Genomic DNA, 23,733 nt, shown 5'->3' with positions numbered 1-23,733 from the left:
GGGTTCAATCCCCAGCACCACAACAAAATAAAAACAAAAATGAAAATAAAACAACACATTAATTTATCATTCCACAAAAACGTCATGTCTATTTTTTAATTTTTTTTATATTTCATTTTATATATATTCTGTCTTCTTTTTATTTTTATTTATTTATTTATGTTGGTCCTGGGGCTTAAACTACGAACCTACCTGGTACTGTCCCTGAGCCTCTTTTTGCTCAAGGCTAGGGCTTTAACACTTGAGCCACAACTCTACTCCTGCATTTTTGGTGGTCCTGCATTTTCTGTGATTCTCAGATCTCCATTTCCTGAGTAGTTAAGATTACAAGCATAAGCCACAGAACCAAGCCCACATTTCCACTTTCCTTTTTTTTTGGGGGGGGGGGTGGTATTGTGGGGCGGGGTGGTATTGTGGGGCTTGAACTCACGGTCTGAGTGTTGTCCCGGAGCTTTTTAACTCAAGGTTACTGTTCTATCACTTTGAGCCACATTACCATTTCCAGTTTTTTGGTCATGAATTGTAGATGAGATTCTCAGATCTCAGCGTCCTAAGCAGTTAGTATTACAGGCATGAGCCCCTGGCATCCGGCGACATTTCCATTTTTTGGTGATTATGGCAGCAAGCAAATTGTATGCAGAGAAGAAAGACCTATAATAAAATTGCAGCTTGTAATCCCTCAGGAATCTAAGAACTGGAGGACTGAGGTTAGAAGTCAGCTCAAGGGGCTGGGGATATAGCCTAGTGGCAAGAGTGCTTGCCTCCTACACATGAAGCTCTCGGTTCCATGCCCCAGCACCACATATATGGAAAACGGCCAGAAGGGGCGCTGTGGCTCAGGTGGCAGAGTGCTAGCCTTGAGCGGGAAGAAGCCAGGGACAGTGCTCAGGCCCTGAGTCCAAGGCCCAGGACTGGCAAAAAAAGAAGAACTCAGCTCAAGCAGAACAGTACACAAGAACCCAATTCCATTTAACCAGCAAAATGGGAGATTGAAGAAGTAGCTCAAGCGGTAGAGCACCAGCAGGGATCAAAAAAGCCCCGCAAATAAAAGCCATATACAATAGACCAACCGCTAATATCATATTAAATGGGGAGAAACTAAAACCATTTCCCCTGAACTCAGGAACAAGACAAGCATGCCCATTCTCTCTGCTTCTATTCAACATAGTGCTGGAATCCCTAGCCATAGCAATAAGGCAAGAGGAGGACATCAAAGGGATCTGCATTGGCAAAGAAGAAATCAAACTATCCCTATTCGCAGATGACATGATCTTATATCTGAAGGACCCAAAAAACTCAGTCCCAAAACTCCTACAACTAATAAACCATTTTGGAAAAGTAGCAGGATACAAAATCAACCCACAAAAGTCAGCAGCTTTACTGTACACCAGCAATGTACAAGCAGAAAAGGAAATTATGGAAATAATACCAGTTGTAATAGCTAAAAAAAGAATAAATTACCTAGGGATTAACCTAACTAAGGACATGAATGACCTATTGAATGAGAACTATAAATATCTAAAAAGGGAAATTAAAGAGGACACAAGGAGATGGAAAGACCTCCCATGCTCATGGGTAGGCAGAATCAATATAGTGAAAATGGCCATATTGCCAAAATGTTGTACAAATTCGCAATCCCCATCAAGATACGTCTTACTAAAATAGAGAAAACAACCCATAACTTCATATAGAACAGCAAAATACCTAGAATAGCCAAAGCAATTCTAGGCAAAAGAAGCAGCACAGGAAGAATCAAAATACCAGACTACCAGACTTCGAGCTCTATTATAGAGCCATCATAACAAAAACAGCCTGGTATTGGTATAAAAACAGACCTGAAGACCAATGGAATAGAATAGAATAGAATAGAATAGAATAGAATAGAATAGAATAGAATAGAATAGAATAGAGGACCCAGAAATAAAGCCACATTCTTGTAGTCAGCTAATATTTGACAAAGGAGCTAAAGACTTTTATTGGGAAAAACATAGCCTTTTCAACTACTGGTGCTAGGAAAACTGGGCAGCCACCTGTAGAAAACTCAAAGTAGACCCTAGCCTAATGCCATGCACCAAGATCAACTCAAAATGGATTAAGGACCTCAACATCAGTCCTGAATCCTTGAAACTACTGAAGGAGTAGGAGAGAGTAGGAGAGATGCTAGAACTTATAGGCACAGGTAAGAACTTCCTGAACATAGTCTCAGAGGCACAAAAGATAGGGGAGAGTCTCAACAAATGGGACTACTACGAAATAAAAAGTTTCTTCCCAGCTAAAGACATAGCCACCAAACTAGAAAGATAGCCAACCATATGGAAAAGGATCTTCACCAGTATAGCAACAGACAAAGGCCTAATATCTGTCATCTACAGAGAACTCAAAAAACTAACCCCCTCCAAACCCAGTAAACCAATTAGGAAATGGGCAAAGGAGCTAAAGAGAGACTTCATAGAAGAAGAGATAAAAATTGCAAAGAAACATATGAGGAAATGTTCAACATCCCTAGCAGTAAAGGAAATGCAAATAAAAACAACCCTGAGATACCACCTCACTCCAGTTAGGATGGCCTATACTCTGAACTCAGCCAACAACAAATGCTGGAGGGGATTCAGGGAAAGAGGAACCCTTCTCCACTGTTGGTGGGAGTGCAAATTAGTACAACCACTTTGGAGAACAGTAAGGAGGTTCCTCAAAAAGCTCAGCATAGACATACCCTATGACCCAGCCATACCACTCCTAGGCATCTATCCTGAACACAGGTCTCAGAATATCATAAAGACATCTGCACATCCATGTTTATCTTTGCACAATTCACAATAGCCAAAATATGGAAACAACTCACATGCTCCACTACAGATGAATGGATCAAAAAAATGTGGTACCTATAAACAATGGAATACTACATAGCGATTAGAAATGATAAAATATTGGTATTCTCAGGGAAATGGTCAGAACTTGAACAAATAATGCTGAGGAGACAAGCCTAGAACACAGAGAACAAAGGGGCATGATCTCCTTTATATATGACTGTTGGTGGGGGGGGGGGGGGGGAGTCAGTAGAGACCAGGTCTGCAAAACAACAAACTTCTTTTCAAATGGTATTTCCACAGGTTTGGGTCAGCAACCTTATATTATGTACCTAGAACCAAACAACTATTAAACATAAAAAGGTCTAGAATAGACCTATCAGTGAATCACAATAGCTCAACAGCTATGTACACAGGGTCATATAAGATGAGGATAAGACAAAAGAACTCCAAGAGAAGGACACAGGAAGATTCTATTGTTGTCGTTACGTTTAATGTTCTAGTTGAATTTCCTTTGGTGTACCCTACGTGGTTACTGTATATAATTTTGGTACACTGGATATTGTATATATACCTACTGGATCTAAGGAAGGGAAAGAAAAATGAGGGTGTAAGATATCACAAGACATGTACTCACTGCCTTATTATGTAACTGTACCCCTTTTGCACAACACCTTGTCAACAAAATTTAATTAATAATTTTTTTTAAGTTCTGCAAGAGAGTTCAAGGACTGGCACCAGTACAAGAAGAAGAAAATAAATCCATCTTTGGCTACTTGCTGCTCTTCTTGTAGTGAGAGAGGAACCTGGTGTAGTAGGTAGGATCCTGGAGTCTGAATTCATCCAGTTCTGCAGGTAAGACCTGGTTTCTTGTCAGTTGGATGGCAAGAAGTAAACTGCTCAAATTCTGTTTCCTCATCTGTAAAGTTGAGATCATCAAAATACTTTTCATGTTTGGTGAGAGAATTAAAAAACAAATGTGAACCTTTATGTATTTACTATACACAGACAATGATACCTCATAAAGCTGGGGCTGGGAATATAGCTTAGTGGCAAAAGTGCTTGCCTCGTATACATGAAGCCCTGGGTTCAATTCCCCAGCACCACATATATAGAAAATGGCCAAAAGTGGGGCTGTGGCTCAAGTGAGCAAAAAGAAGCCAAGGACAGTGCTCGGTCCCTAAGTGCAAGGCCCAGGACTGGCAAAAACAAAACAAAGATACCTCATAAATCTGTAAATATTAACTACCTCCCACCTGTCAGTCACTTGTCAAGTGGGGAGATTAGCAGTGAATAAGAGAGAAGATAGGCCGAGTGCCGGTAGCTCACACCTGTAACCCCAGCTACTCAGGAGGCTGAGATCTGAGAATCTCAATTTGAAGCCAGCTGGGGCAGAAGAGTCCCCATGAGACTCTTATCACCAGTAAACCACTCAAAAATTGAAAGTGGCACTGCTCTTGTGGTAGAGTGCTAGCCTTCTCATAAATCTATTATACACTTATCTCTGTGCTATGAGAAATATGCATGTCATACACTATGCCTTCCCAGAATTTATAATCCAATTAAGAATGAAGTACACCAACAATATAACAACTAAATATAAAGTGATTTAACAGACATCACACACCTGTGTATTGTTATTTACAAAGTGTTTTTATAGTCAATCTTTGTCTTTCTTTTGGGAAGCTCTATAAAACAACCTAATCATTTTTATAGTTCACTCAATGCCAAGCACCACATTATTGGGGGCTTGAACAAAATAAATATTAACTTATTACAATACAAGATTCAGAGCACAGCCAGACTCAGCAGCACAAATAATTCAATAAAAAGAAAGGAATCCTTTGTCTCTGAGCCATAAAAGCCCTACAAGACATTCATATTTCTTTTGGCAAGATGAATTTTCAGAAGGCTTAAACAAGAAAATACAAAATTGATTCTGAGTAAAACAATAAATGTTTTAATGAAATGATTAAGTGCTAATCGCTGAGAAAATAAATGATTCTGCATTCCTGCAGATTTGCCTCAATATTTAGCTACAAGTGACCAAAGAGGAAAACTAATCACAACAGATGTAATCATTTGAGTTGCTCCCCTTACCCTTTTCTAGAGTCCTTGCTTGCTGGATTCCTGTTCATCTCCTTCATTCTTTTATCCACTGCTCACTATTCTTAATGGCAGCTATGAATCTCCACCTAGGACATAACATCAGCTCAGAGTTCTCTCCAGAGACTTATACTTGAATACCCAACTGCCAACCTGATTCCTTCACAGTGATATCTATGACATATCAAACCTAAAATGGAAAAAAAAAAAACTCCTCAAACAGGAGTCTTCATCATCACAGTCAATACCAACACCATCACTCCATCCAGCCTTCTAGATTCTATATTCTAAATCAGGTCACTTGTCAAGTTCATTAATGTCACTTCAGCCAAGCCACCAGAACGCTCTCATCTGTGCTATATTTGCTGTCCTGGAATAGATTCTTGAAACACCAGCCAGAAGGAAATTTTAAACATCAATCAGATCATGTCACTCCTCTACTCAAAAGTCTTCAGTAAGTCCACGTTGCCTTTAGAATAAAAGCCAAATTGTCGGTGCTTTTCAAAGCCCGATAATATAATCAGCCCATTGGGGAGCTCTGGGGGTGTTCTGCTGTCCTTGTGCACATCACTGGATTCACATTCCCGCCCTCTTTGCTGATCTGATCAGATTCCCATTCTCAAGGAGCCTTCCATGGTCTCCATATTTAATTAAAGAACTTCTGCTCTCAAAACCCCTTACCCTTCTCTTTCATTTTCTATCTCCCACAATACTTACAGCCTTCTAACATTTATTCACTGATAAGTAATATTCATTTTTCTTATTCTTTCTTTCTAGAGATCTCTGATCTATTTTGTGCCCAAGTCAGCACCTCATACACATCTGCTTTTGATAAATATTTAAGAATGAATATTTGTCTCAACCATGACCTCAGATGGAGTACTTTGAAATCATCCTCATCTCCTCTCTCTTTTTCATCTCCTCCTTCTCCCCTCCACCCACCTCTTCAATCCAGCAGAAACATCTTATTGTTTCTGGTTCTATTACATATCCAAACACATCCTGCATTAAACCATTTCTCATCATATTGCAAGGCTCTTATATAACCACAATTGTTTATGGCAAGTACCAGCACAACTTCCTTTCTTTTTTAAATATTTTATTATCTTTCAGTAGTTGTACAAAGGAGTTGATTTTCATCGGGGCAGTTTATGAATACAGTGCATTTTTATTCTCATTCACCCTTTCCAACCCACCCTTTCCCTTGCTTATCTTAATTTTAGGTGATATATTGACTTCTTCACAATTTAACAAAGCGATTTGTCTTCATAATGCATCTTGATCTGTGTAACTGATTCAACATCTCCACCCACCTCCAACCCACTCCTTCCCCTATTTTTCTCAATTCTGTGGTCTATACAGTGAATTCTTGCCTGCATTTTCCTCTCCCCCCTTTGTTCTTCTTCCCCCTTTCAATGCCCCCCTTCCTGTCCTTTTGGCCCCACCTTCTCCTCTTGCAAGTGCTCATTTTATGGTACTCATTTTCACATTAATGTTTTTAAATAATTATACTATTATCATTCTCCATAAAGTCTATTACACTTCAGTTAATTCATTTGCAACCACTTGCTTACTACCCAGTATGTTTACTCGTAGATTTATAGTTACATTCTAGATACCACAAATGAGGAAAATGCTGGGTCTGGCTTACTTAATATAATTTTTCCCAAGTCTTTTCATTTCCTTACTAATGGTACAATATCATTCTTTCTGATGGATGAATAGAATATCAGTGTGTATATATGCCACATTTTCTTGATCTAGGCTAATTCTATACCTTGGCTATGGTAAATAATGTTGCAGTTAACTTGGTTGTGCTGGTAACTTTAGTGTGGCCTTGTCTGTGCTCTATAGGATAAATGCCCAAGAGTAACATAACAACCTTTTACCTGGTTTATCTGAGTTTGTAGAGCTGCCTTTGGCTTCAGCCCTACTTATACACTAAATGTACTTCTTCCCACTACAGCACTACAGCACTACAGTGTTAACTCCACTACAACTGCCTTGACTTTTGAGGTTCTGCAAACAAGGAACATTTACTTCTACATGAGAATATGTGCGCTTATTCCTTCTTCTGACTCTTCTTTAAGATTCAAGACTCTCATGGCTCACTCCCTCCCTCCACTGAATATTACAACCTCAGTCTTTCCTGACATTTGCTCAAAAAGACCCTTTACTCCCTCTAAACATGTCTTCTTCTCTTTATAAAATGTATAATAATATGGAGAATATATGATGAAAATATAGAATACATTTGTTTATCAATTATTTTCTCCCAAATACCTTTGAATCCAAAATCTGTTCTGCTCTAACCCTGGTGAAGAAATCTTTCATGTAATAAACAATAAATATTTACTGAATAAATGGATGAATGAATGAAATATTAAGAGATTTACCTTAACCCTTTAGTTGTATAAAGTGACAAATGGATATATATTTCAATCTGTTATTCTATATCTTAATCTATTTATTTTAATCTATTAGTTCTTACATAACATTAATAAACACAAAATTCTATTTGGTGGATTGAGCTCTGCTCAGGAGAATGATTCCTACAACCATTCAAAATTAACCATACTGTTATTTGATTCCAAATAAACACAGTCATAAATTAAATAAGCTTTAAGCATTAAAGTTGCTAAATCTTTTTATGAAATTTTGCACCCTCCTTTAAAAAAGTAATAATTCTGCTCTCAAAGATTGAAAAGCTTTTTATTCTTCTTTGTTACTCCATTTTCTCATATAAAAAGTCTTCTATGTACAATAATTGCTGAAGCAAGAGGCAATGGTCCCAGAACAAGGTTTTGTTTGTGACTGGAGTCAGAAATCATAATCATTTGGATATAGTCCCATCATCCAGATGCTCAACAAAAAGAATTACTTCCATTTTCTCCACTACAAATGTTTGTATCGTAGGTAACACTTGGTTAAAGTAGACAAACCTGACCCTAAATACTGAGAAAGATTTTTATCTGTAAAGTTTCAATGTGTTATTTCCTGCAACTTTATCATGCATCTACTTAGATCATAAACAGGGGAAAACAATAATGAAGAGAAAGAAGTAGGAGGAAAAGAATTATACACTGGCATTTCAGATGATTGCTTCTGTTGCTTTTAATCCTGCCTTGCATTTGGGTTTCAACTGTGCTGTCATTAACGTTGATTTGTGATGAAGTTTTATTAAATGTTGACCTTCTTCCCTCTGGTTTTTGTCTAAGTGCTAAGCATGTGGAAATAATTACAATGTGCCATTATACATACATGAGTTGTTTTCTTAGCAGAGCATAGAAACGTCTTTGAGATTTGGATAAAATCTCCATGGTTGTGTATGCAGTAATCCCTGAGCTATTTGCTAAATATTTGAGCAAACAGAGCATTGTTTATTTAGTTCTCGTTAGCTCCCCATGTGCATCCTTGGAATGAGGTTAGATATTTTCTCTTTGATATTCATGGAGGCCAGAGCCAGAATATCCCAAGTCTGTACTAGAGGAGCTACACAATAATGCTTTTTTTCCTCTAATTCTTCCTCTAATTCTTCCTCTGCATCCAGTGACCGCCCCCCAGTTGCATAGGTATCTTAGGATGATTTTTGTTTGTTTCTGGTCTCACACATTAATGTGAGCACCAAACAATTCTAACATGACATCATAACTGCTGGAAGCCGTGCTACTCGGGGGAATAAAAGACGTTAAAAAAAATTATGTGTTCCACAGTAAAATGATCTTTCACATGAGCTGGGTGAAAAGGTCCCAGTTTTGTTTCTGGCTGTTCCTTCTTATCTTCATTTGTAAGTACCTTTCAGTTCAAAATGTCAGAAAGAAATGCTTCATACAGCTATTGCCACTTGGCCCTCCTTAACACTGTTCCAAAGACATCCAATATCATTTATCACCCAATAACACCCAATATCAGAGCACCCAATATCATTTTTTTAAATGAGCATATGACCCCATAGTGATTTTTCTAATTGATCTCCCTCTCAAAACAGGTGTGCTCCTTAATGATCATAGGAACATGGTAGCTTGCTACCAACAGAGCTCGATAGCAATTTAACATGGTCTTATTGTGAGCTAGCCAACCTAGTATAATTGTCTTACAGCCAGGAACTGCCCCAAGTCATATTCACTGATGAAAAGAAATTCCCCAAACATTTTTATGAAAAGAAAAAAATAATAATAATCCTTAACAGAGTATTCAACAACAATATACTGCTGCTTTAAGTGTCTCATTGGCACAATTATTTCAAATTAAAAATAGGCAGCATGAAAATTATGTTTGTCAAATAGACTCACGTTTTCAGTATTTGAGACAGGGCCATTTTTGTTAAGTAGTAACAACTCGTCTCCTTTACCTGTCCTCAAACTGTCCTCAAACAGTTTTTAAGAACTGTGTAAATAGGCCTGCAACCGCATGGCTGCTGCCATGGAAGATTGTGGGACTGGCTCGAGCTGAGTTAAATGACTCTTTTGTCTTTGCATCAGATCGGCTCCTTGGTGGTTTTTTGGGGGGTTGTCAGCCTGGCACATCAGATGGGGGCTCACCCGGGATACCCCCAAGTCCCAGGACCCCTAACTGGAGAGTCGAATACCAATCAGTCTTCATGCAGTAGCTGGGACTGAAGAAAAAAAAAGTCTCTTTTAAAACAGACAGCCAGGGGCTGGGGATATAGCCTAGTGGCAAGAATGCCTGCCTCGGATACACGAGGCCCTAGGTTCGATTCCCCAGCACCACATATACAGAAAACGGCCAGAAGCGGTGCTGTGGCTCAAGTGGCAGAGTGCTAGCCTTGAGCAGGAAGAAGCCAGGGACAGTGCTCAGGCCCTGAGTCCAAGGCCCAGGACTGGCCAAAAAAAAAAAAAAAAACAGACAGCCAGGAGGCTAGATGCTTCCTGGGTTTCAGAGTTTTTCGGATGCAAATAAGGCTGAGGCAAAGGTGTTAAAAGCCTGTACTTTTAAAGGCTTTAAAATGCATTTCTAGATGAAGAATTTGGAAGTAAAAAGGAGCAGCCAGAATGCTAAAGATTTGCTTTGCAACTTTTCTGTAAAAATTGCAGACAGGTTCACAGAGAAGGACAGATGACCAGTTTGTCAGATGTAACTTTGGTCCTTAATAAGTTCCAGCCCTACAGCAGGTCCACCAAGAGATCTGGCCCAAGTTAAAAGCCTTTTATGAGACTGGACCTCCTCCTGAGCCACACCACTACCAACTAAGTAAAGCACTACCAACTGAGTAAAGCGGAACCTGGAACCACGTTGGAAGGGACCTTACATCCTGATGCTGACAACTCCCACTGCACTCAGGGTGGACGGAGTTGCGACCTGGATTCGCTTCACCCACGTCAAGCCAGTGGACCCATTCACAGTGAGAGAGAACATTCTACCCCGGTGGCAGATTAGCTACAACAGAGACAATCTCCTTAAACTTAGGCTCTGCCATGTACCCAAAGATGGACTTGGCTAACTTTACCTTGCTACGCCTGCTATGTATGGTTGGCACTTTGGTAGCTAGGGAGGAGAGCCTAGACACCCATAAACCCTACCCATGGGTGGTCTGGCAGCTTGGGGATGATAGAATAGTGGGCACCAGAACTTATATATCTTCCCCGGCCTCCGGCCCGAGCTACTGTATCTCCCCTGGCTACTATTATTGTTCCTACTGGGGTTGTGAGACCATGGCCCGACTATGGAAAAAGGTAGAGGGAAAGAAAACTTCAACAAGGATAGTTTAAATCATGATTTAATAATTCCCCCTAGCTTACTACGCTGGTTTCTACTGTCAAGCCCCTTACTAGTGCTCTTGCTTGCTTTAACCTTTGACCCATGTATGTAGAATTGATTGGTCTCCTTTGTTAAGGACAAGGTTAATACTGTAAATATGATGGTTTCACAACAGCAGCATCAGACTATACAAAATGTGGAGCTGGAGGAAGATTCCTCCAAGTAGCAAAAAGAAAAAGTGGGGAATGTAATGTGGGGGTCAGATCTGGCCAACAATAGAGGACAGATGCTGACTCCATTTCCATTATCTCCCCCAGCTGCCCCTCCCCCCCCAACACACACACACATTCAGAGGCCTAGGAAGATTCCCTTTCCTGATAATCTGGTCTATCCCACAACCACTAAGATAGAAAGTCCCTGCACTCATAGGAAATGAACACACCCCTCCACAATGAGTCAGAGACAGCTGACTTGCCAGCAGGCTGGCCAGTCAAGTGTAAGCCTGTGAACCCCCACCCAATCACAAAGCCATTGTCATGGTTATCCCTCCCCCTACCCTATTGTCAATAAAAACCCTGCTCAGCAAGAAGGCGGGGCCTGTGACCCCATGGCTGCCGCCATGGAAGGTTGTAAGACTGGCTCCAGCTGAATTAAAGGCGTCTTGTCTTTGAAAAAAAAAGAAGAAAAAGAACTGTGTAAATAAATAATATTATTAGCTACTAAGCTTTCCAAATACTTTTACACAAAAATTTTAAAAAGAAGAGAGAAAAGAGAATGAAAAGTCATACTAATGTTTCTAACACTAGTAGATTACAGTCAAGTGTTTGGTTCTTAATAATTTGCTATTCTACAATTAGAATTACAGGGATTCATTCAGTGATTGGAAAATATGTCTTACCTCAGATATCAAATTATTTTTAGTTTTAGAGTCTATTGCATTTGTAAGACATCTTAAACATATGGCAGTTTATTGTCTACACTAGTCTCATTTTGTTGTTTTTATTTAACAGTATTTTCTGTTGGTATTTCCACATCACATGCAAAACTTCTTCATTCTTCCTCACAGAGTCACAAGTCTCCTTGATGTGGATACCATATTTTTTTTCCTTCAAACTCCTCTAATCAGACAAATTATGCCATTTTCAATGTTACATTGTTACCACTAATGTTGCCATAAATAACTCTTCCTATTGTACATTTTGCACTCAATCATATTTGCAGAATAAAGCCTAAGAAGTACAAGTGCCCCATTAAGTGATAAATGCATTTGTAATTTCGATAAATGATGCCAGTCCTCTCTCATGTTTACACCATTCTGCATAGGAACAGGTGTGTTTGAGTGCTTATCCCTCCACAGCTCTGTCAACAGTGTCTCTCATAAATTTGGGGATTCTGTTCATCTCATACATAAGAAATAGTCTTTTTCAGTAGTAGTGCTAGTAGTAGTAGTAGTAGTGGGATTTGAGTTCAAAACCTTATACTTAATTGGTAGGTGCTCTCCTATTGAACCATGCCCTCAGTTATTGAGGAAAAAAATTGCTTATGCTCGGGATACATAGAGTTTTGTAATACATTGCAAACATTTGATTCATTTTACCCATATCGCCAACCTACTCCCATTAAGGACATGGTGTCATTCAATAAATCTCACTTAATCACTTTAAGTAAGCACATATGCATTTATCCTGCTTTTTTGGAAAGCTGATTTTCACCAAAGTTAGGGCATGGAAATGCTTGGCTAATCACACAATGGTTTAACACAACTGACAATGGAATGACTGAGGGCTTCTCCATAAGAACTGGGTTGCACAACGTGTGTATGGGAATTTAATTTTATTTAGTCTTGAAATTTCTTTTGGTATTTTTTACATGGCTAGTTATTGGGAGTGCTTGGTCAAAACTGTTTTATAAACCCACAAATATTAAGTTTAACCCAGTTCAAGCAGGGGATGTAGCTCAGTGGCTGAGTACTTGTCTAGATTGAGAGTATAACTCCCCAATGCCTGAAAATGTCCATCCTTGTATAGAGAAGAATATACATCTATTCATTTTGGGGGTACTCAACTATCTGTATACAAGGCAATGTGAAAGGATAAAATATGGCTAATCTAAGCAGAATTCTTAATGTTGCCATTTGGTTATTTCCTTAATTATGAACACAGCAATATACATATGGTCTGTTAAAGATCCAAATTCTCTCTCAGAGAGGAAAAATCGTGTGAAAACAGTTTCTTTAACTATGATGTCTCTGGAAAGTCACAACTACAAGACATTTTAAAATGATAATGCACAAAATCCTCTTGGGTGACCTATTTGTAGACCTTTTATAAGAAATCACCATAAAATCAAAAACACTAGAGGAAGTTTTAGCTATAACTAAATCAGAAAAAAAAATACACTTCCATAGTTGTATCCACTTATTCCACAAAGAAGAAAACTTCCGATGCAGAGATGTGAAGGCAGTTACCCAAGATTATGGAAAAGATGGTTGAAATCAAAGCTGACTCCTCTTTAACCATTTAAAATAGTCCCCAGTGAGAAAAGAAAGATGTTAAGGGCAAATAAGTATAACTCAGAACTATTCTCATCTTGGAAGATAACTTACTTTAATTTTGATCTTCAAAAAAAAATGGATAGACATTGTATGATTCATTGCTGAACTTTTTCTTGTTTATTGTTCTAATAACAGACTCTTGGTGTTTGAAAGATTATTGCTTTGACCTAAATAGAGGTAACAATAGATACATGGCTAAGTGACCCTGCATAGGTTACTAGTAGGTGTTCAATGATCTCATTAGACTATCACATTTATAGTTTAGAAGCAGAGAAGTCATTGTGATGAGATGTATATCCGCACATAATAAACCACACTGTGCTACCACTCTCTGAGGTATTAAAGGGTTTGGACAAAATTAGAAATCTATAAGGTGGAAAAGTGAGATCTCATAAGAAAGCCAAAGTCTACTGATCAAATGAACTCTCAGGTTACAGATCTACGATCAGTAAAATTAAATGTTATATAATATGCTTCATCTATATCTGCTCAGAGGAAATAATTCCTCTCTGGCTTAATAGGGATCTTTTTCCCTGCTTTGAAGCACTAGTTTGCTAATCTTCCTGCTCGGCTTCTCAGTCCAGTCTGGCATGTGGATTCACATTTGAAGTATATGCTAAATTTCAGACAAATTTCACAGACAGATTTCACAGACAAATTTCAGTTTCTTTGTGTACTATTCAGACTGTGAGCAGTCACTGCCGACTAAAAATACTATTCTGGAAGAATATGATGTTGAATCGATAGAAAGGAGGCTCAGAGGAAGAAGGAAGATCAACATAATGCTCACATGAAACAAAAATTATGTTTAGAATAGGGTTTCACTAAAGACAGAACAATGAAGAAAAGAGAATAATGAAGGATGAATAATATCAGTTACATTGTGTCCATAGATAAAGCTGGCATGAAGAAACTCACTCTCACCTGTTAAGCAATGGGGAATATGGAAAGAGAGAGAAACAGAGAGGGTTCATCTGACTAGATTACAATATAGACATGGGTGAAATATCATGGTGAAAGTAATATATACTTTAAAAAAGACAGGACAGTAACACCGGCTTTGCTGTGGAGGGGGTGAATCCTGAGGGAGGAGGGGCTCCATGGAAGAAGGTGAAAGACTGGTGCATGTGTTCAGATTTGTTTCTATATGCACATGCAAATAGCACAGTGATTTCAGGGACCAAGAAAAAGTGATGGAGGAGGTGAGATTGCAATATTGAAAAGTTAGAAGTAGGAACCCCTCTACTCCAAGACTCATTAGTAAATCCAGTAGCTTTTTTTATAGAAGAAATACTTCTAATACTACAGGAGATGGAGATCATCCTTGGAGAGGATGTAAGAATTGAAACACAAGAGATCAATGACCCAGCATCTCTTTTCCATTTGCCTCCACTCACTGATGCCATTAGGTTGTCAAGGAAACCTAGAGTTGATTGAGCTACCTTCTGAGTTTCATTCTTCTCGGCTCTGCTCACATAATCATATTTAGTATATTGATTTATATTTCATAATCATATCCAATTTAGCATGATTCCTTTCTCATCCAAATATGCTCTTCTCATATTTGTGATTATCTCTTGACTGACTTTCTTCAATTAGTATAGACAATCCTTTAAGCATATTCTGCTATTTTCCTGCATTCTTAGTACAACTGGAGGAAGCAAATTTGAAATTTGTCATGGGACCAGTGTTACCATTGGAAGAATTCATGTCAGAAGTAGACATAATCCATAACTGCTTAACCATTGCACCAAATACATTATCGGGAAGTTTAGGGCAGCTAAATTGATGTTGGTCCTTGCATCTGGCAAGAGAAGAATTCAAGAAAGACACAAACATAAGTAAAGGTGACAGAAAAAATTATTAGAAAAGAAATAGGGTAGGCAAAGAGACTATGTGCCATAGACATGCCACAGAAAGACCACACTTCAGCCCATCCCATCCACCATGTGCCTTCTTCCTTTTTACAGATCTTGACTCTGGGCTAAATAGGGAAAAGTGGAATCATTGAAGACTGCTTTCTGGTTGATGGAGCTCCTGGTTTCCTGTAAGTAAGTGATACCAAAGATTTAGTGTCCCATCCTTATTACCTCATTCTCTGCCCTTCTTACTACAACATTCCTTTGTAGCCCCAGCCCCTAATTCAACCTCAGGCAGATATTAGTTTATCAGCTTATTCTGCCACTTGCAAGTGAACATGCTAAAATTTTCCATCTTCTTTTCTACTAACTTGTTTCACTAGTAATTTGCTTTTCTAGTAGGCATCATTCCCCCAACGAAGTAAGTTTTTCTTTCCAGCAAACTATATGCATGCTACTCATCCTTTGTTGTGTATTATGCTGTTAATTGCAAAGGTGGTGTTGGAAACTTTTACTGTGAGGTCATTGTTTTTCAGTAAAATTAGTTATTGTTACTATTAGTGTAGGAGCAGAAAAGGATATTAAGTCAAATATGTAATTCCTGTAAAGAAGAAAGTGAGACTGTTTAAAAGGTAAGATATTAAAATCTATAACAAAAATATCTATAACTCTCAGATCCCTGCCAAGTGGAAGAGAAAGAATTTACTCATCTTATTCTCTTCATCCCCAGTCAGATTGCATACAGATGGTAGCCCGACACACAGAGGTTGGGAATTTATTGGCTATATGGCCAAATAAATTGATTGAAACAGAGAAGAAAATCAACCATCCAAATAATTGCCCAAGTAAGGCACCACACTGGCCTGAATAATTCAATGAAAGAGCCAAGGGAAGAGAAGTTGATGAATGAAGGTGGGAAGGGGAGAGAAGGAAGTCAAAAATTCATTGCATAATACATCACAAAATTTAGAAAAAATAAGGGAAGGGATAAGTTGAAGGGGGTGAAAATATTGAAAAGATGACAGAGAGCAAGACACACTGTATACATAATCTGCTTTGTTAAATGGTAAAAAAAATGAATACATAGCCTACAAAATTAAGAAAAGTGAGGGAAAGTGTGGTTTGGGAGGGTTGGTTGAGAATTTTGAAAGGGGCAACATTGTTCAAGACACACTGTCTTCACAAGCTGCTTTGCTGAAGGACAATTCTTTTGTACAACTACTGAAAGATAATTTTGGGGGCAGTTATGGGGCTTGGACTTAGGGCCTAGGTACTGTCCTTGAGCTTTTTCACTTAAGGCTAGAGCTCTACCACTTTGATCCATAGCTCTACTTCTGCTTTTCTGGTGATTACTTAGAGATAAGAGTCTCACAGACATTTCTGGCTTTGAACTGTGACCCTCAGATCTCACCATATTGTAGGTAGGATTATAGGCATAAGCCACTGGCACCTGACTAAAAATATATTTTTAAGTTGAATATTTTTTCCAAGTCAGTTCTGAAAATAATTATCCGCCTCTGTCTTATTTAAATGTTATATATGGGGATCTAATAAGCTCTAACTTGATATCACCAAATAGTAAAAGGGTCCATATTTGGGACTTCAAATCAATATGGAGTCCTTCCTCCACCCTCCTTCCTTTTCCTCTTAGAATTTCTCCCAACTTTATCCTGTTTTATTAAATAGATCCTTGCTAAACTTTAGTGGAATTCTCCTTTGTGCAAGACTCCCCAAAACACTTTTCATCACAAATCTTAAGTTCCTGTAAGTCATGTGGAAATTGGAAAGCTGAGAGATACTGGAACCCCACTCTGCCCCACACATACTCCTTTCTCCTGTAACATGACTCTTGAATGGTTTTGTCACAAGCAGCATGGTTTCATACAACTAACACACTGTTCCTCAACTTTTCAGTAACTGAGTCTCCTATCTTTCTCTGGGCTGAATTAATGATGCAAGCTTGATTTCTATTCATTTGAACCACCCTGCTCACCTGTAAGGAGGACTGTAGACTTCACATTTCTATTATTCTTTACATGTCTATTGTTCCGTTATTCTGACCACCAAAACTGTGCTGGCTCACATCTAACTTCTTGATAGCTAGCCTGAGAGGTTAATCTTTTGGGGAAGAGGGATACTTTGTGTAGTTTAATGGAATTTGAGAAAAATGAGCATGCTTTCTTGAGGTCACAGAGGAACTACTATTTTTTTAGGGCAAAATACTTGAGGCAATTATCTGAGGCTTCCTAACAGACTGGAAACAGTTGATAAGCCATTAGCTGTTCTTCCTACTCATAAGTGTATTGCAGTGGTTTTCTTAGCTTGAGGAAGGAAAAAGTACATTCAGGTGACCTACGGGTCAATGCAGACTTAATAGCCAAGTGTTAATCTCTCTCTGCAATGCCCACAAGTCTTATAAAATACCTGGTTCAAAATTTTGTACCTATTCTGTAGTATTTCAGTAAAGACAATGTTGAATTTATTTTTGCATTTGTTCTGCTCATCAAGGGAACAGACTGCCTAAAATAAAATACGGCGGATTATGAATTATTCACCTCTTAAGTACAGTCTATCCTTCTCTGTTGCATTTTTGTATATAAAGATTCTGCGAAATCGTTCATACCAGGAAAGAAAATACTTTCAAATATCTCCGATGTCTAAACAAAAGATCATAACCATTATAAAACTTACACACATAGTCCAGACTTCAGTGATTAGTGGAGAGCCACACATTACATACTATTGCTGAATGTTTGTGTCACTGTGCTTGTGTTAATCATTAATTGTTTCACTCAATTCTCCAGAAAGTTCTCCTGTCATCCTGCCAATTGGCTAACAATGTAATGAAAGTATGTTAAAGCCACACTAAAGTGGTAAGAATATAGTAGTGTGCTCTGATTAGGATGACTCTAATACCAAAGGTCTGACTCGAAGAAACTCCTGGAAAGGCCCTCAAAGCCCACTTATTAATGGAGTGGTTGTTTCTTTGAGGATTTGTTTGAGGGGTTGTTAATTTTTTGAGCTCTAAGTGTACTTTAGAAAGGAGGCTCTTGTCTGATGTATAGCTAGTAAAGATCTTCTCCCAATCTGTGGGCTTTCTGTTTATCCTGGTAGTTATGTCCTTTGCTATGCAGAAACTCTGCAGTTTAATACAATCTCATTTATCCAGCCTTTCTTTGATTGCTGTGTTTCTAGATGTTTACTCAGGAATTTTGCCTATGGCAAGAAGCCTTAGAGTTTCCCCTATCCCTTCCTGTAATATTTTTAAGGTATCTGATCTTTCATTGAGGACTTTGATCCATGTGGAGTTTATTCTGGTGCAGGGGGTGGGGGGTCTATTAGGATTTGGACTAAAGACTTAAAGAGAGACTTCTCCAAATAAGAAATAAGAGTGACAAATAAACATATGAAGAAATGTTCAACATCTCTGGCCATGAAAGAAATGCAAATCAAAACACCATTGAGTCCACCTCACCCTAGTTAGAATGGCCATTATCAAGAAAACAAATAATAGTAGATGCTGGCAGGGATGTGGCCAGAACGGAACACTACTTCACTGTTGGTGGGAATGTAAATCTGTTCAACCACTCTAGAAAGTATTATAAAGGTTTCTCAAATAAACAAACATAGAGCTCCCCTGTGACCCAGCAATACCACTCCTGGGTATTTACTCAAATGACCACAAACAAGGCCACACTAAAGCTACCAGCACAACATGTTCATTGCAGCATTATTTACCATAGCTAGGATATGGTATCAACCCAGATGCCCCTCAGTAGGTGAATGGATAAACACAATGGAATTCTATGCTTCTATCAGAAAGAATGGCATTGCCCCATTCATAAAGAAATGGAATAACTTGGAAAAAATCATATTAAGTGAAATAATCCAGACCCAAAGAAACAGAGAAGGCATGGTTTCCCTCATTTGCAATAACTACAATATGTCTAGAATATAATATCTATATGCATAGGACCACATAAAATCATTCTTATCTAAATGAACTCCAAGAAAGAGAAACAAGGTCCTTTTGGTATACTGTTTTGCAGTTCTTTCTGTATTTCTTTCTTTTTCTCCCCTCTTTGGTTTATTCTCTGTTGGTACTTTTTGTTTGTTTGTTTGTTTGTTTTTCAGTATCCTTTGTCTTGAAAGTAAGTTTATCTGATTGGGGGAGGGAAGGGGAATCACAGAAATGGTGGGACAAATGGTGAAGCAATGCAACAGTGATACCCACTAGACAAATGAGCTTTACAACTTGAAGGGGAGGAGAGTCAGAAGGGGGAAAGTAGGAGAAAATGAAAGAGGGGTAACAGTGTTCAAAATAAATGTACTCATTACCTTACTTATGTAACTGCAACCCCTCTATACATCACCTTTATAATAATTTTTAAAAGTCCTTGAAGCATAGAAATCTACCATGGTCACTGAGTAGAGCTATCCTTATAGGCCAAAACAGCTCTGAACATGCTTACATAGTAAGACATTTCTGTGAGCTTGTTTTTTTCCTCCTCCTGCTCCTCCATCTCTTACTCCTTCTCCTATTTCTTCTTCTTCCTTTCTTTGCCTCAACAGACATTTGTTAAGCTATTACTATGTAACAAGAACTACTTAGTACACATTAATCTGAAAATTATTCCAGCAAAATAAATGAATGAAGAAAGAAAGAAAGAAATCCTAGGCATTGCCAAAATAGAAAATATACACTAGGTCCTTGTCAAGAAATGCACACACACACACACACACACACACACACAAGTATACATTTTTATACATGTACACATGCCTAGTTTATTGGGCTTGGTATATGGTAAAGTGCCTAACAGCAGGGTAATGCATTATATGTTACCTTCAAAGGTATATGCAGCTATGAAAATTTTTGTTTTTCTTAGGATTGTATTCTCCATGCACCATCCTCTTCTTGATATCTCAGTCCATAGAGACATTTTAGACATGTAAACTACTTTTCCTTCAACTTGTATTTAACAAAAGTTATCTCTATTATTAAGGTATTAGCAGCTAGATGAGACATCCATCTTAGGGGTGAACTCCTATATTAACACATCTTCCAAGTGTCCTTTCCTCAAGGTGCAGCTAACATGTTTTAGGAAAAGATGCTGAGTGAAGCTAGAAGCATTCTGGTCCTGCATCTTTATAATGCAAGCTAAAGATATTCAAGTGTTCCTTACCACCATCTTTCCTTCCTGAACTGCTACCTTAAACTGAACATGCCCACAAATGTATACCATTCATTGAGCAGACTCAGCAATGTACTTTCTCTTATTAATCTGCATAGGTTTTCTGAATAAAATCCCTGCCTTTCCTTTGCTCCACAATGGGCAGGACTTTGAAAATCATTTCCCTACTCAAAAGGACCCCTCACTGATTTCTGGCCAATAAACCCAATCCTCATCTATTCATTAGAAAACCAAGCCAAGAGAAAGCAGATTCATCTATCTAAAGTAAGGGACTTATGCTAGATTTCCAAAGGAATATTCCCAAAACTAACTCAGTAATTGGGTTCTTGATTTTCCAAGGGTTTAGTTGTTAAGACTCTCTGTATATACTAAATATTAGGCCACTGTCTCAAGTATAGTTGGCAAAAAATATCACATTCTGTAAGCTGTCTTTTTAGCTTGGTTAACCAAACTCAGGAACATCCTTTAAAAAAATAAGCTATAGAAGATCAGAGAAGTTTCCTTTCCTTTCTGTAAAATTTCTGTCCTTTTGATTTATTTATTGTGACTATGAATTCCTTATGCCAGTCTTTTAATTCCTGGTCACTGGCTTTTGAAAGGAATCCCTAACACTATGAGCATTAATGACTGCTCATCACTATTAGTTTCTGTTTGTATCATCCCAGTGTAGTTAGTGAATTTCACTACACTTATTCAAAATATCTTCATGCCCAAAGAAATTATTTGAGGGCAAATACCACACCATGGCAAGGACTGCACCTCTCCCTCACGAAGACTGTGGTGAAGGCATTTATTCAGCCTCTTTCTCCTTTTTCTCCTCTTTCTCCTTCTGCGCATAGAGTATTCCTCTTTTCCAGAGCATTTCAGCCATGAAACCAAAATAAAATCAGTACCTGAGTTTTCCTTTAGCCAATGAGACTTGGTAAAAATAGGTTAATTAAGTAAATGAGCTTTACATGAAATATGAAAGGAAATCATTCTCTGCTATGGTACTAATGCCCTAGTTGTTCTTTTTGACTCCTCTCCTCCCTACAACCTTCTGCAAGGTAATGAGCCTCCCAAATCAGTATAAATGTGAATATAATGCATCCTGATGCAATTTCTTCCAAAAAGCAATGGATAAATTCTCCATTGGCACAAGGGAATGGAAGGGACTGAGAATCACCCTGAGCACTAGTGAACACATCTTTTGGTTCTCAGCCTCAGCACCAGTCTTGGACTTATTGTTGGAGTATCTGATACTGAGAATGAAGAGTGAGATGCTCACATCCCCAAATATGTATATTTTAATTTTATGATGTATAAAGTTATCTAAGAAAATAGTTCATTATTGGTCATGAAACAGTTCATTATGCCTGTGATGTGTTTGTTATACTACTAACAGACATGTTAAGAATGAACTTCCTGGGGCTGGGGATATAGCCTAGTGGCAAGAGTGCCTGCCTCGGATACACAAGGCCCTAGGTTCGATTCCCCAGCACCACATATACAGAAAACGGCCAGAAGCGGTGCTGTGGCTCAAGTGGCAGAGTGCTAGCCTTGAGCGGGAAGAAGCCAGGGACAGTGCTCAGGCCCTGAGTCCAAGGCCCAGGACTGGCCAAAAAAAAAAAAAAAAGAATGAACTTCCTTAATACCGTTACTAATTTTTTAAATCCACAGAAAGGCTGTTTCTAGAGTCAGAATCTGCCTACCACTTCCTGTTTAACCTTGAACCAGTTAACTAACACCCCAAGTCCTGGTTTGTAACAGTGAAATAACAACAGTCTTCATATTGTACTGTAGTTTTTTGTGTTACTTGAACAAAATATAGAAAAGAAAATAACCTGGCCACAACCCAGAGAAATCCTCAAAAATGTTAGTTTTATGTGAAAAAAGGCAAATGTGGACAAATAGAACAGCCTGAGGATAAGAGGGATGGACATGGGACTATTTTTACAAACAGGAGCACCAGCTTTAAAGTCTGGACTAAAATTAACTAAGAAGCAATGTGATACAGTTTTTAAAAAACAGATACCAAAGAAGTAGGGGCTAAAAATACATTGAAGAAACATGTCAAGATGACATGATTATGCACTGGAATTTTACTAAAGGGAATTCAGGGAAAACTAGGACATTTTGAGGCCAATTCTTGATATTTATTTCAAAGGAATGTTAAGAAAAACAAACCTGGCACTCAAACACACCTCCTCAGCACTACTGTGGGAGATAAGGACCTCACTTAATGCGTGACAGTCACTTTTTTTTGGTGATGAAAATTAGCATAAACAAGGTGGAAAGTTTTGGTGGAAAAAAATCTATTTACAGACAATGTTGAGCCACGCTTCTTCTTCACAAAGTCCATATCTATTTACCAGTGTCTTTCCTGTTCACATACTAGAGATGAAAAGAAATGGACAAAGGCAAGGGTTACCCTAGGTAACATGTCTTTCCTTCCCATCACCTGGCCCTAATTCACACTAAAAAATCATTTCAATTGTTACTTGACTCCCCTCTCCCCACAGAATAGGTATGTGGATATTTCAATACTGACATCAATAAGGAATAAAGGAAGAATGGATCATTCTCTGCCTCCTATTTTGCTAGTATTTCTGCTCCATAACTATCAAATGCCTCCACTTACTGGCTCACTGAGAAAAGAGTTCTGGGAACAGCATATGTAAAAGCCCTGTGGTAACAAAGAGCATGACTGGGAGGAAGAAGTCAGGAGGGAGAACATAATTAATGACACACTGTTTTTGCTTCAAAAGAATGTGGAGGTGTTATGTCCCTGAATGGTCAGTCTGTAGTTGGTGGGGCTGTGTTTATCTAGAAATTCTAGGTGATGAAATTTACCTGGAAGATGTACACCACTGTGAGCAAGTCCTAGGACTTGTCTTTTTTTTTTTTTTTTTTTTTTTTTTTTTTGCCAGTCCTGGGCCTTCAACTCAGGGCTGAGCACTGTCCCTGGCTTTGTTTTGCTCAAGGCTAGCACTCTGCCACTTGAGCAACAGCGCCACTTCTGGACGTTTTCTATATATGTGGTCCTGGGGAATCGAACCCAGGGCTTCATGTATACAAGGCAAGCATTCTTGCCACTAGGCCATATTCCCAGCCCTAGGGTTTGTCTTCTTTCAGGCCCTTTCCTGTCACTCTGTTTCCTGTCCACCGTGTGCTCCCACCACCATCATTTTCTGACCAAGATCATAGGACTGAAAAAAAAACACAAAATTCTGAGCCAGAATAGGTCTTTCCTTCCTTAAGTTGTTTCTGTCTGGTATTTCATCATGGTGTAAAGAAATATAATAAGGAAGAGAATGAGACCCTTATCTGAGAACTCAATTACTAGTCTTTGTCTAGAAATCTGATTATGTTTTTTGTTTTTTGTTTTTTGTTTTTTTTCTTGCCAGTCCTGGGGCTTGGACTCAGGGCCTGAGCACTGTCCCTGGCTAGCACTCTGCCACTTGAGCCACAGCACCACTCCTGGCCATTTTCTGTATATGTGGTGCTGGGGAATC

Source organism: Perognathus longimembris, chromosome 18 (assembly GCF_023159225.1).
Source record: "Perognathus longimembris pacificus isolate PPM17 chromosome 18, ASM2315922v1, whole genome shotgun sequence".
Lineage (NCBI taxonomy): Eukaryota > Metazoa > Chordata > Mammalia > Rodentia > Heteromyidae > Perognathus > Perognathus longimembris.
Note: the sequence above shows the minus strand (reverse complement) of the source record.